The sequence below is a fragment of the Rana temporaria genome, chromosome 2 (genome assembly GCF_905171775.1).
Source record: "Rana temporaria chromosome 2, aRanTem1.1, whole genome shotgun sequence".
Classification (NCBI taxonomy): domain Eukaryota; kingdom Metazoa; phylum Chordata; class Amphibia; order Anura; family Ranidae; genus Rana; species Rana temporaria.
The window spans coordinates 400,426,765-400,441,124 of NC_053490.1; positions in this window are offsets into that span (position 1 = coordinate 400,426,765).

The following is a 14,360-nucleotide window of genomic DNA, read 5'->3' on the forward strand; positions in this document are numbered from 1 at the left end:
TTCAAAATGAATACAGAAAAGACGGAGATCCTGAACATTAACATTCTTAAAGAGGAAGAACAATATCTGCGGAAGAAATATAACTTCACATGGAAATAAAATACCTGGGAATAAAACTGGCAAATACCTTCAAGAAAATATATAGAATTAATTTTATCCCCCTGCTCAACGAAATAAAAAGTGAAATTAAAAACATATATAATAGACCAATTTCGTGGTTCGGGAGGATAAATGTGGTAAAAATGGTTCTCATCCCAAAAATTCTATATAAGTTTCAAATGGTCCCAATTTACCTACCACCGTCATTCATCAAAATAATTAACTCCCTCATAATGAACTATATTTGGAATAATAAAAAACACAGGGTGTCTGCTCAAATCCTAAAACGGGCCAAGAAAAAGGGAGGCTTAGCTGTACCCGACATCAGATTGTATTATAATGCTTCGGTTCTCTCACGGGTTATAGAATGGGCTAAAGAGTCCCAGGACAAAAGATGGATAAACATTGAATGCACATTAGCGAGGGCACAGTTAGGGAGATTAATTTGGAATCCACCACAATATAGATCCTTACACACCTCAACACACACAATTACCCATAATGCATGGAGGATCTGGGATAGACTTCACAAACAATTAAAAACAGAATTCAACTCACCCTTTATTGATTTAAAAGAAAATGAATATTTCATCCCAGGGACAAAAGAAGTAGGGGGAAATTGGATCACAAATAGAACACAGCTAAAAGATATAACACTAGATGGTAAAATTAGGACACTTCACGATATTAAATATAGGATTGGAATTAGGGCGCTCGACGAGTGGAGATACTTGCAGTTAGTGTCATTCGTCAAGCGCCTACCACACCCTTTGCGGTCACAAGAGGAGTACACTATATTGGAACAATTGTGTAGCACCGAAAGCTCAAAAGGAAATATATCTAAAATTTATAATTACTTGCAGAAAACGGAAGAGTTGGACACACTAAAATACATCCAAAATTGGGAAACAGACTTAGGGGTCCCAAGGGGGAAAACGACCATAGGAAGAATCCTGAATATGACTCACACCTCGGCAGTAGATGTAAGAACCGCCGAGATGAACTTCAAATGTTTGACGAGGTGGTACGCCACCCCAGATAAAATGGTCAAATTCAGAGGGGGTGAGTCAGAGAAATGCTGGAGAGGTTGTGAGTCAAGAGGAACGATGGCGCACCTTTGGTGGGACTGCCTGAAAATTAAAGCTTATTGGAAAAAAATCTTGGCCCTGATAAAGGTAATAACAAAAAAAGAAGTGGAAGATAACCCATGGGTAGTTCTCTTTCACGGGGGGGAGGTTCCAGAGAAGGAGTACAAGGGTTCACTGATCCCTCATTTGTTGAACGCAGCAAAACGATTGATTCCCCTTAAATGGAGAGACGCGAAAAGTCCGCAAATGTGGGAGTGGATCGACTCCGTAGAGGACACTTATAGGAGAGAGAAATTAAAATACGGAAGCTATAAACACAAGGTAGGGGAAAAGGATATATGGGCACCCTGGTCGGAATTTAAAAAGTCCTGGAGGTTCGCAGAAAACCTGAGAGAGGAATAGGAACGCACTTTCAATTAAGGGAATGAATTCTTATAGTGGAGTCGTGGGATGGTCAAGGGCGGGGGTGGGTAGGGGGGGAGGGGGGGGGATTTAGTTGGGGAGGGGGGAGAGGGGGCGCTGGGTATTTCTTTGTCACGCAGATAAAACCTTTTAAAAATTCCGTACTTATTACAAATGAGAGAGTCCCAAACGGTGAGAAAAAATAAATAAATATAAAAAAAAAAGGAAAACGGGAAGCTCTATAAAAAAAAAAAAAATAAAAAAAAAAAAATAAATAAATAAAATAAAAATAATAACAAGTATAAAAACTTGTAAAAGAAATACACCACAAATGATGCTAAACCAGATGTAGAGACGGAATTATGAATAAAATCATGAGCAAGTCTCTCGCTGTGGTGAAGTCTGAAGTGGCAAAAAGAAAGAAGAAAAAAAAAAAAACATGGGGACAGGGTACTTTGGGGTGGGGGGCCGCAGGGCGCCCCCCCTGCCCCAGAGCACCCAACCCCCCCATGCGGCCTGGTATGGCTCAGGAGGGGGTGGGAGGGCGCTCGCTCGTCCCCCCTCCTTTCTGACCGGCCAGGCGGCGTGCTTGGATACGGGTCTGGTATGGATTGTGGGGGGACCCCCACGCCGTTTTTTCAGCATAGGGGGTTCTCCTTACAATCCATACCAGACCTAAGGGCCTGGTATGCCCCTGGGGGGGAACCCATGCCGTTTTTTTATTTAAAATTTGGCGTGGAGTTCCCCCTCATGATTCATACCAAACGCCGCGGCTAGAATTGGTGGGAATCCAAGTCGGATCCCCGTCGCTTCTATGACGGCTTGTTCCCATCGCGGCGAGCCCGCTCAGCGCTGGCTCCCGCGACGGGGCTCGTAGGTGGTCAATCTCGCTGAGAAAGGGAGCGAGATTGACACAATATCGCGGTCACCTACAGTACCTCTCTTTTTCTACTGATTGTTCTAAGTGAGCAATGGACTGCCTTATCCTGTTCTGCAGTTTCTACCAGCGCAGAGAACTATTGAACATAACCATGTTTTTTTCTTTAGCCTTGCAGCAGAGAAAAAAAAAAAATATAAATATGATTATTGCCGTTTTTATATACCGCAGCACTTATTGAATGTCTCGCCTTCTGACGAGAGGGTGCATTTTCAATTCCAACCTTAGTGGTTATATATGTATAGTTGTTTGGATGTGTCTCTCTGGGAGGAAAGGGAGTTTCACCCTAGTGGCGGAGGGTGCGGCTCCAGTTCACCCCCTTGGGGACCAAAAATGTATAATAGTTAATGTATATCTGTACATATGTTTGTTTTTTTTCCAATTTTATTCTGCAGGTGGTTTGACCAGCTATCAACAACTGTCGGAGAATGGGGCAGAATAGATAGTCAGGATTGTAACATTTTCTATGTATCACTGTACATAAATGCATACATGATAATGTTTTAAAATGTTTGTATTTTTTTTTCTATTCTCTTCTTTTCTACTATCCTTTTCTGTTGTTATGCAGATTCAGGTCAGGTATTCAGGAATGCATACCTTTTCTTGGGACACTGAGGACAGTGTCTATTCAGGTAGGGGGAGTGTGTAAAAAAAATTATGGGTCCCAACACAGAACCTTGGGTTATACCACTAATGACCTTAGACCATTCAGAATATAAATCAATAATCACTACTCTCTGAATACAGTCTTTTAGTCTTTTCTATCCATTTACAAACAGAATTTAGAGGACTTTAATTTACACATTAGCCACCTGTGGAAAACTGTGTCAAACTCTTTAGCCCTGTACACACGGGCCATAATCTTGTCAGGAAAAAAAAAATGTTTTTCCTGTCGAGATTCTTGGCTAGAATCTCTTGCCGCCCGAGTGTACAGACACTCCTTTCAAAAGAATTGCAGTTCTTTTGACCGCGAGAACGCGGTGACGTCATCACGTACGATGAGCATGCGCTTGTCACATTCGATGCCGTCGCCGCCATCTTGCTGCACCCTACCTATGCCTAGGAAGTGTCATGATCAGTGTTGTGGCTTCGGTCACCTGCTGGTGGCATTATTACTTCCGGCAACAAAGGGTGCAATTCTGGTGGCCACCAGCGGGTGTCTCCCAGTAGATGGACTCTTCATTAATCAAGCTGCACTTGATGTGAGCTGCTGGAAGTATATAAGCCCGCCCTTCACTGAGGTTCAGGGCGTCAGTATCCTCTCTGCTAGCCTTGTTCTTGCCTGACCTGATCTGTTGCCTGAATATGTTCCTGATCCACTTTCTGCCCTGTCCTGGACTCTGTTTCCTGTACCTTGTACCCAGTCCCTGAGTCTTGTCCCGTGATTCCAGCTCCACCTTGCCACTGCTCCCTCCATCTGGCTGCCTGTTCCCCCTTGTCTCTCATCCCTGCTTTGATTGTTTTTGGTTTGCTGCTGTTTGGTTTGCACGTGTGCCTTTATCTTTAATAAATATATATTTCTCACCTACTTTTGTGCCTGTTTTCTTAAGTGCAGCCCACTGATCTGTTTAAACCTGTGTTGGATGCCTGTGTTAGACATCCCTTACAGAATACTGAAGTACCTGTCAAAACCAGGTACCCACTCCCTCCACAAAAAAAATGACATGCCAAATATGACATGCAAGGGGCGAGGAGTGCTTAAAGTGGAGCTCCACCCTAAAGTGGAACTTCCGCTCATCGGAACCCACCCCCCCTCCGGTGTCACATTTGACACCTTTCAGGGGGGAGGAGGGTGCAGATACCTGTCTAAAGACAGGCATTTGCACCCATTTCCAGCCACACAGTCTGCAGGTAGACTGCAGGCAGGACGTCAGATCCCCCCCCCCCCCCCGTTGTGTTCTGGGAAACACACAGCTCCCAGAACACAGCAGGAACCAGTAAGCACGGCGCAGCGCGATTTGCGCATTCGCCGTTGGGAACCGGTCAGTGAGCTGGAGCGCTTCCTGGTTCCCTCACCGAAGATGGCGGTGGGAGCAGCAGAATGACAAGCGATCGCGCATCCTCTGCTGCGGATGGCAATGGACTCCAGGACAGGTAAGTGTGCTGATATTCAAAGGTTTTAATTTTTTTTTTTTCGGCGGACATCTGCTTTAAAGCAGAAGTTCCACTTTTGGGTTGAACTCTGCTTTAAGCTACCTGGAGAAAAGGGTTTCTTTTGAATTTGAAGATTGGGCTGCTGCTGCTGTATATAAGCCAAACAAATTGTAAAAGACAAAACAAATCTGTTCCACAACCAAATATGCACTGTGAGGCCTCGTACACACGACAGAGTTTCTCGGCAGAATTCGGCGAGAAACTCGGTCAGAGCCGGATTCTGCCGAGAAACTCTGTCGTCTGTACACTTTCGGCCCGTTGGAGCCGCCGAGGAACTCGTCGAGAAAATAGAGAACATGTTCTCTATTTTCTCGTTGTTCTATGGGAGCTCTCGGCCCGCCGAGCTCCTCGGCGGCTTCAGGGCTGAACTCGACGAGGAACTCAACGTGTTTGGCACGTCGAGTTCCTCGGCCGTGTGTACGAGGCCTTACTGAGACTGTCCGTGAAGATCATACTAGTCCATGTACAGAGCCCCATGCATGTTATTTAAACAATCTGCCCTAGAAGCCAAATGAAATTATCCCCTTTCTGCTGAATGGTATTTAAAAAAGTGCACAACTTTCCATGCCCTTTTGAGCAGTAGCTTGTCTTCTAATCCTAAAAATGGCTGCAATTTAACAAGATTCACTCCCAATAAATTTCAATGGGATTCACTTCTAAATTCGGACTTGCTGAATTTCAAAGCCAACCCTTGGTGAATGGAACTCGGGTAGATTTGCCCATCACTAGGTCCGAGTAGTTTAGCAACAGACACTGAGAGGCCTGACATAACTGATGCCAGCTCATAACTGGGGTTTAACAATAGAGTGCATTTTTGGCAGGTCAACTGGTATTTTTCTGTACTTACAGAGTCTTTAAAGGGATAAGGCACAGCAAAACGTGCATGCGTTGCAGAGATGTATTGCATTTTTTGTATTTTTTTGCCTTAAAATATTTTTAACACCTCAAAAATAAAATAATGTACATGCAGCAAATTTAACGGCATGGCTAAATGTATCTGAACCATGAAGTAATGTCTTTATTGAACTGCAAAATCAATTTTCAAACGTGAAATAAGTAAATAATGCATGGCAATGAAAATATGGCATGCTTTGTGATTTTGTAAATTGTGCCTATTGCAATTTTTCCTATGAATTATTACTTTCACCACATGTGATGGAGAGGCAGACCTGGGCAGAGATAGAGAAGATAAAGAGCCCTTTTGGATTTGTTTTCTAAAAAAAAATTAAGTAGTAGTAGTGGGTTATTTTATTTAGAATATTTAAAAATAATGATCCTGGCCCAGATTCACAAAGGAGATACGACGGCGTATCTCCAGATACGCCATCGTATCTCTGAGTCTGAGCCGTCGTATCTATGCGCCTGATTCATAGAATCAGTTACGCATAGATTTCTATTAGATCCGACCGGCGTAAGTCTCTTACACCGTCGGATCTTAACTGCATATTTACGCTGGCCGCTAGGGGCGTGTACGCTGATTTACGCCTAGAATATGTAAATCAGCTTGATACGCGAATTCACGAACGTACGCCCCGGCCGACGCAGTACAGATACGCCGTTTACGTTAGGCTTTTCCCGGTGTAAAGTTACCCCTGCTATATGGTGGCGTACATGCGGCGTACCAATGTTAGTCCCGCGTCGAATTTTGAAAATTTTACGTCATTTGCGTAAGTCGTCCGTGAATGGGGCTGGACGTAATTTACGTTCACGTCGAAACCAATACATCCTTGCAGCGTATTTTGGAGCAATGCACACTGGGATATTCCACGAACGACGCATGCGCCATTCGTGAAAAACGTCAATCACGTCGGGTCATGGTTAATTTAAATAACACACGCCCGCCTCTTCACAATTTGAATTAGGCGGGCTTACGCCGGCCTATTTACGCTACGCTGCCGCAACTTTTTTTTGAGAATACGGCACTTGCCTGTAAAAGTTGCGGAGGCGTAACGTAAATAGGATATGTTACGCCCGCACAAAGATACGCCATTCTACGTGAATCCGGGCCCCTGTATTTTTTGACATTGCACTTAAATAGACAACTTCTTTGGAGAAGCTGGTGAAGTAAGATCTACATGAGCCCCTCTTATTTGTGCAATTCCTCTAAGTCTGTTGGACACAGAATGGTTAGCGCTTATCACTATCTCAGCTCACATAAATTAGTTCACTAATTTCTAATTATCAGCATGATTTCCATTTTTCTGCTCACTAGATATGGAAGCAGGCATATATAGATAAAGCCTATGCTTGTATTCATGTGGATTGCAGAAATCCTGTATTGAGCTAGGGTTATTACAATTATCTATGTATTTACCTGGTCAACTAAAAATTACGATTTTTAAATATCCCAAGGGGACACAGTGTATGTGCTAAGTGATCTAATTTTCAGACCAGCATTTCATGCAGCTGGCACTTCCACTTCTCAGTTTTTGATGTCCTTACTTTTTTAATGGCCTTGCATTTGATTATGAGAAAATGCAGCCAACGTTTTCCTGCTTGCAAGCACTGTACTTAAAGGGAATGTATAATAGTTTTGTGCATATGTTCTTTATTTATTATAGACAGCTCCAAGAAAATAATTTTATAAAAAAAAATTGTTCTGTCTTTATTTAGCTAAATATGAAATACCACATATGTATTTTTTGTATCGGATCCAGCAGGTGAAGCTCTGGGCTATTATTCACTTTCTAGTTCTTTTTATCGTACGTACTATAAAAAATAGGATTTTTTCACTTACTATAAAATCTTTTTCTTGGAATTCAATGAGTCACCCAGAATTCAGAAACATGTTGGGTTATAATGCCTCCTACAGGACAATTTGGACACTGGCAAAAAATGTAAAATAGATAGTATTCAAAAAGCTCAAAGAACTATCTGAGGAGCCTTATGTTCAAAGCTGGCATCAGCTGAGGCCTGAATATTCATCTTGCAGAACCTAGAGAACATTTGAACAGAAGACCAGGTGGCGGCCATATAGAGATATGGAAGACCAATGTCCTGGCTGAAGTAAAAAGATGAAACCACCTTAGAAAGGAAAGATGCTCTGTGCCTCAACACTACCTAGATTCTAGGTCCTTTCCAAGTCAAGGTCACTGGTTTAGATACATGCCTTCCAGAAGTAATGACAAAAAGGAAAAAAACCTTTGTCAATAAAAGTGGGAAGGGAATTATTCCTAATGGGTCAAAAGGGCAGTTTTTGAAGTGCTAAGTTTAGACCCCAAAGAGAGACGGGTGAACATACAGGGGGGGGGGGCACATGAGAGAAATCTTGTTCAAAAGTTTTAATCAAAGAATGGGAGGGTAGCAGTCATTGGAACAAGATCCCAAGTGCCGAGATTTGACCCTTGATGGTAATTGTTTGCTTGTTCAGACCTAATTGTAAAAAGGTCAGGATACACCTCACAGAATATTTTCTGGGGTGAAAGTGTATTGTTTTGTTCCATGCATTTTGGATGTACTATTGTCTCAACATTGTCTACCATATATGATGGAAACAAGTGTTCTCCTTCTAGGACAGGTATCGGTCTTTAAACATAAACTTATGTTTGTATCTCATTGATGTTTACTATGCTGTTTTTCATAGCAGCATAATCCCGAATTGAAGTGTACATCCTGTTTTGTATTATATCTCTGAAAACATAATAAAAATCTTATGATTTAAAAAAAAAAGTCCCACATGTGCGAAGGTAGACCTTTCCAGGAAGTGGACTTTGTGACTTTTATCACTGTATGAATCACAGATTCAGAGATGCCTCTGTCTCTCAAGACCAGCCATCCTGTTAAAACCAGTGACTATGAAGCTGGATTGTAAACTTATGTATGGGAGAGAAGATACTGACAATCTAGAAGGGCCCACGGAGTATCTGTCACAAGTCTGTTTCAGTGAGCAAAAGCATAGATAAGACTGTACTGATCTCACTGAGACACCAGAGCATCCACTGCTTCCATTTTTTTTTGTTGAACCCGAAGGCCAGTATATCCATATCCAGTATCCCTCTGCTTTACCCCCCTGTGACACAGACTATGGAACTCCTCTGGGTGTAGGGCCCTTTCCCCCAGGAACTGCTGGCTGAGGAGCTCTGTCTGCCAACTGTCAACGCCTGGAATGTAAATGGTAGACAATACTGGAATACGAAGTTCTACCTAGAACAGAATTTGTTGGTTGACGTATGCATTATATGCTTGAATCTTTTTTTGACTACCCACTAGATGAGATTTGCAGCATTGTAGGGACAAACAAAATCACTTGGAGCTTCAGAATGTTGATTGGGAGATGGAATGCCTCTGGAAATTTAGCCTCCTGCACCAACAAGGTGTCTATAATTCCTCCCAAGCCTGTCAGGCTGGCATCTGTTTTGAAGATCCTCCAGGAGGTCAGAAGGGAGGATTTCCCCAACTCCAGAGACGAATTTGTGAGCTGCCAGGCCAGGGACAATCTAGTTTTCAGAGACAGACAAATTAGTTTGTCAAGAGATTGAACCAGTTTTTCCACTGATGACAGAATGTTGAGTTGTAAATTTTCCAGCCATAGGACTGTTGTACAAAAGACAGAAGTTTCTCCTGGGAAAAAAAACATTTGCTTGAGCTGTGTCTGGGATAAGGCCCAAATACTGCAAGCAAGTCAGTGACTTTTAAAGGATCCTACCAAATCTTTTTGGGATTTTAACTTTCTGTATCACATTGTTGATTAAGAAAGACTTGTTCCAACTGTTTCCTCTACAAAAGGTTGTCCAGATATCCCGCAATGGTGATGTTTTGGCAGTGTAACAAGACAAGCACAGGTTCTACAACCTTAGTTAACACATGGGGTTGTGGAAGAGGTCAAATGGCAGGACTATGAACTGAAAATGTTGGGGACCCACAAAAAAGTGAAGAAATCACTTTCTTGTGCTGTAAAAAGCTATGACTGACTTGGTGGACTTGATGCAACATTTTAGGGTTTATTATTATTATACACAATTTAGATAGTGCCAACAGTTTACACATCGCTTTACAATGTAAAGGGGGACAACACAATTACAGTACAGTTCAATACAAAAGGTACAGGAGGGCCCTGCTCTTAGAGCTTACATTCTAAAGGGAGCGGGTGGTGGTACAAAAGGCAATACCTATATCCCCTGATGAAGTCACGTGGGTGTGATGATACGCATCGGGATTGAGCGACAGACTGGAAGTGACATAGGAGTACAAGCTTGCCGCTCATGGTTTTTTTAATGTGAGTAAAACCATGCTATTTTTACCAATATAATTTATGGAAATTTTTATCACACTATTGGAGCCCCTTTTGTTACTTACCACCAACACAGAGGTTTCTAGGTGGGACCCCTGGAGAATTTTGGATGAGGTTTTATCATTCATCCAGTCCCAAGGGCTGGACTCATTAGAGAGAGTGCCCCCAGAGACAGGTGGAGGCACAAGGATCCCCTACAAGAGCTACCTACACTTAATGCTGTTGCCTTACAGCTGTAAGGTGAGAGGCTTGTGAGCACTGAGGTTTCATAATTACTATAGAGAAGAGACATCAAGCACATTTATTCACTGTGGAATGTTTTGGAATGTAGAAGATATAGGGCACCTATGCTTAGTTGCACATTTGGTTATAGCACTGTAAGCACTGGGACTTGTTTCACAATATATCATTAGTGGTGGGACATGCGTCTGAGGATTGCGGGGACAACCTGGTGCACACATCTGCTCATGGTGGATTGTGACATCCAAGCCACGACTCCACTCATTCTTTGAAAAGATCCACTGGCAAGGAAATGGAGTGTTGCCAGTACCTTGACCAGTGGCTGTACTGCATGTATGCGGTGTGTCTTGCTGGTGATGTCCAAACGTACGTTTCTGAATCGGTCCAAACGTACGTTTCTGAATCGGCGTATCTCACTCATTTGCATATTTGAATACAAAATATATGGGAGCGGCAGATGCGTCCAGCGTATATATGCGCCCATGCCGTGCTGGCGTAGAAAAGTTACGCCGGTCGGAAGAAGCCTATTTTCAGGCGTATCTGGTTCTGTGGGTACGGCGCATAGATACGACGGCGCAAATTTACACTTACGCCGCGCATCTCGAGATACGCCAGCGTAAGTGCTTTCTGAATCTGGGCCAATATGTTTATTTCTGCATAGTAATACATCTAATCTTTATTGATACATTATTAGTCTGCAATATTCACTTCTTCGACACTTGACAGAGCAACATTATCACATTTACTTAATTTTTTTTTTTTTTTAGAAAATAATATTTATTCTGTAATACAAAATAAAGTAGAAGTGACAGTGCTGGCTTATATTTATTGTCTTTACCATGGCCGTATACCACGCATTTCCTGTTTCCGTCTGACCCACTGTGCATTTGTTACCGTGCCCAGGACTGTCCAAGATGGTTGCAGAACTGAGTTCTGGAACCAATATTGTGACGAGATCCTTCCTCGCCCAGGTCCTGCTCTCCCGACACTCCTCTGCTACCAGTGAGTCAGCTTGCAGATTGCAACGTCTGATGGTCCAGTCATCCAAGGTTCCGGGATCCGAATTACAGCTATGTGCCATTCGGACCCATTAAGAACAAACACCAGGCAGGCTGTATGTAAGTTCCAACAGGACTCTTTATTTCAAGTACACAGCACACTTTTATACAGAATTTTGGAACATCCCACTCCCAACAACCGCTTTCCTATTGGTCAATTGTAAAGTATATCCAGTCTTCACTCAGGTCCCCCTTGACCATGCAAATGAGGACTTGAAATTGTCAACAGGGATTGGTCCAATAGCTTGGATAGAAAGACTTGTGTATTGAGACAGAAGCCCCAGGGGGTAATCAATGTACACAATAACCTGGTTCCAGCTAGACGGCCTGACTCCGACACCCGCTCTTAACCTGCAGAACACAATAAAAGGTATTTCGCAAGCTGGTTCCACTTAGCATTTCAAAAGCCTTGCATTGAATGTCCCTCTCCTGTGTAACATATGTCAAGTAGAAACACTTTAATATCTCAAGGTCCATGACATTACTTCCCCTGGGAACCAGTCCAACAGCCGCAGTGGGACCCAAACGGGTCAACTCGAGGATGTTGGAAAAGTAGTCTTAAAGTTCCAGGACTGTGCTGGGATGACCCATCTGCCTTCCTGTTTTGAGGTCCTGGCCCATAATCGGACGGCAAGAGGCTCACATTAAGTCCTCTCCAAAAGCCCCTGTCCCGGCTAGGTCTGTCACACATCTCCCCCTTTGGCAGGAGACTAACACTGGGAGAGACCCCAATTTCGGTACCCACCCAGTACCCCAGATACCTTGTCCCAAAGAGAGCATTACTCACCCAGCCAATCTCTGCCTCTCTCAGAGAACACGCCTGCCGCTGGGGAGAGGCCTGGACTGGCCCTTCTCCCTGGAGTCCTTTCAGCCGCTGGAGAGAAGACAGGGTGGCTGGGCTCAGTTCATCATGCCATTGGGAATCTGGGCCAACTGGCCACCATTCCTGGGGTATACCAGTGGAGACTGCAGTCCCATCCACTGATGCTAGGTAAAAATCCCCCGGTGCTTGCAAAGCAAAGCCGACATCCTCCTGTCTCAGTGCCGCACCATTTTCTGGGGTTGTGTCTGTGGAGATCGGAGTCCCATCCACTACCACAGGAACCCCCTCTTCTGTTAGTTGAGAGCAGAGGCCCGGGGCACTCTGCTCTGTTGCCAGCTCTTCCGCTGGGTTGCTGTGAGTGGGGACCACAGTCCCATCCACCGATATCCGCTCAAGCTGTAGTTGTGTGCAGCAGCCAGTAGCATCCTGCCCTGCTGCCAGTGATTCAGCTGGGAGTAACAGCTTTACTACCTCAGCTTGTTGCTGGGGAGGGGGGCCAACCGCCCCGGCTCCCTGGAACTCCACAGTTGGTCCCAGTGCTGGGCAGAGATGGCTAGCATTCTGCCCTGTTGCCAGCACTTCTGCTGGGGGTGCATAATCCATAACATCCTCTGAACAGTCCATACATTCTGTAATCTGTGGCTGGGGAGTGATTGCCATCTTCTCACCCTGAGCCTCCGGAACTGCCACGGGGGTGGGGCAGAGGTCTTGATCCCTCTGTCCTGTGACCAGCGCTTCAGCTGGGGAAGTTCCTTGTAACTCCACAAATACTGCCCTTGGTGCTGGGCAGAGCACAGTGAAGTTTGGCCCTGATACCAGCTCTTCTGCTGGAGGCTCCCCAGGTTGTTCTTCCTCAGCAGAAAAGTCTATCAAATCCCCTGTCTCTACAACTGGTGTCTGGGGATAGAGGTTCACCATCTCCTGTCCATGGAACCCAGAAGATGCTATGGGTACTGAGCAGAGGTTAGCAGAGCTCGGCCGTGCGGTCAGCACTTCAGCTTTGGGAATGGCAAGCTCCCGATTTTCCACTGCTGATTCATCAGCCAGGATTTCATCACTGTCAGCTGATATTTCCTCATAGTCCCAGGTAAAGGGAACCTCACCCTGCTGCTGAGCGGAGTCTAGCAGCTGTTTGTAGGTGATTTCCAGTTCCCATTCTTGAGCGGCCAGGAATTCCAAATCTTCCTGTAACCAGTGCACTTCCGGGACATTCAGTCTTCGCTCTCTGTGCTCCATTATTTCCTCCCAACGCCACTCCCGATCGCTCCCAAAGTTGGGATCCCTGGACATCCTCCAATACAACAATCCCAGGCCATCATAGTCAAAGCCTTCCGTGGGGCTGTCATCCGCTGACCACGGGCACTCTTGGACTACATACCACCGGAGGGCTCTGTAGCTCTCGTCCAACCGCATCTCTTCCCGGATCAGCCTGCTTAACTCTGCTGTCCACTCCTGCTTTGGTTGTTCCCCCAATAACAGCATCCGTACTTCATACTGTGACCAGTACCTTACATGGATGGAGGGGAGAGCTTTTCCCTGGTGTCGCTGCTCGCGGGCTAGCGCTTCTTTCCAGAGTTCGCAGCGGATCGAATCAGACCATCCAAGCAGGACCTCCTCTGATACTGGTCCTCTGCGCTGTATCTACTTCTCTCGCAACCTCCTTCTGAATTCCTCTTCCATGGTTACTGATATCTGTACCTCTCCTCTTCTTTCATTTGGTGCTGCTTCTTTAGGCGTTGTCACCGATCGCCGTATTTCTGCAATTCTCAGCTCCTGTTGCCGCTCTCGTTCTCTCTGTTGTCGCTCTCGTTCTCTCTCATCCTGCCGCTGGAGGTCTCTAATGGTATTCTGTATGGCGGTCTCTGATGGGTTCGCACCATATAATGCCAACCGCTGTTGAACTCGCTGCTGGAACAAGTCTTCAACTGACCGGGGTCCTGCATCACCATCCCTCTGATCCATCTCGGCTAGCGCAATGATCAGGGTGGCCTTGTTCTTCCCACCGGTCCCTCCACGGCTCTCAAGCAAGTCTTTTAGCATGGTTCTCCTCCAGGCTGCATAGCTGGTCATTCATGGTGGTGGTTTGGAGTTGTCCCAGTAACTGGAGAGCAAATCCCACCGCTGCCAACCAATGTGACGAGATCCTTCCTCGCCCAGGTCCTGCTCTCCCGACACTCCTCTGCTACCAGTGAGTCAGCTTGCAGATTGCAACGTCTGATGGTCCAGTCATCCAAGGTTCCGGGATCCGAATTACAGCTATGTGCCATTCGGACCCATTAAGAACAAACACCAGGCAGGCTGTATGTAAGTTCCAACAGGACTCTTTATT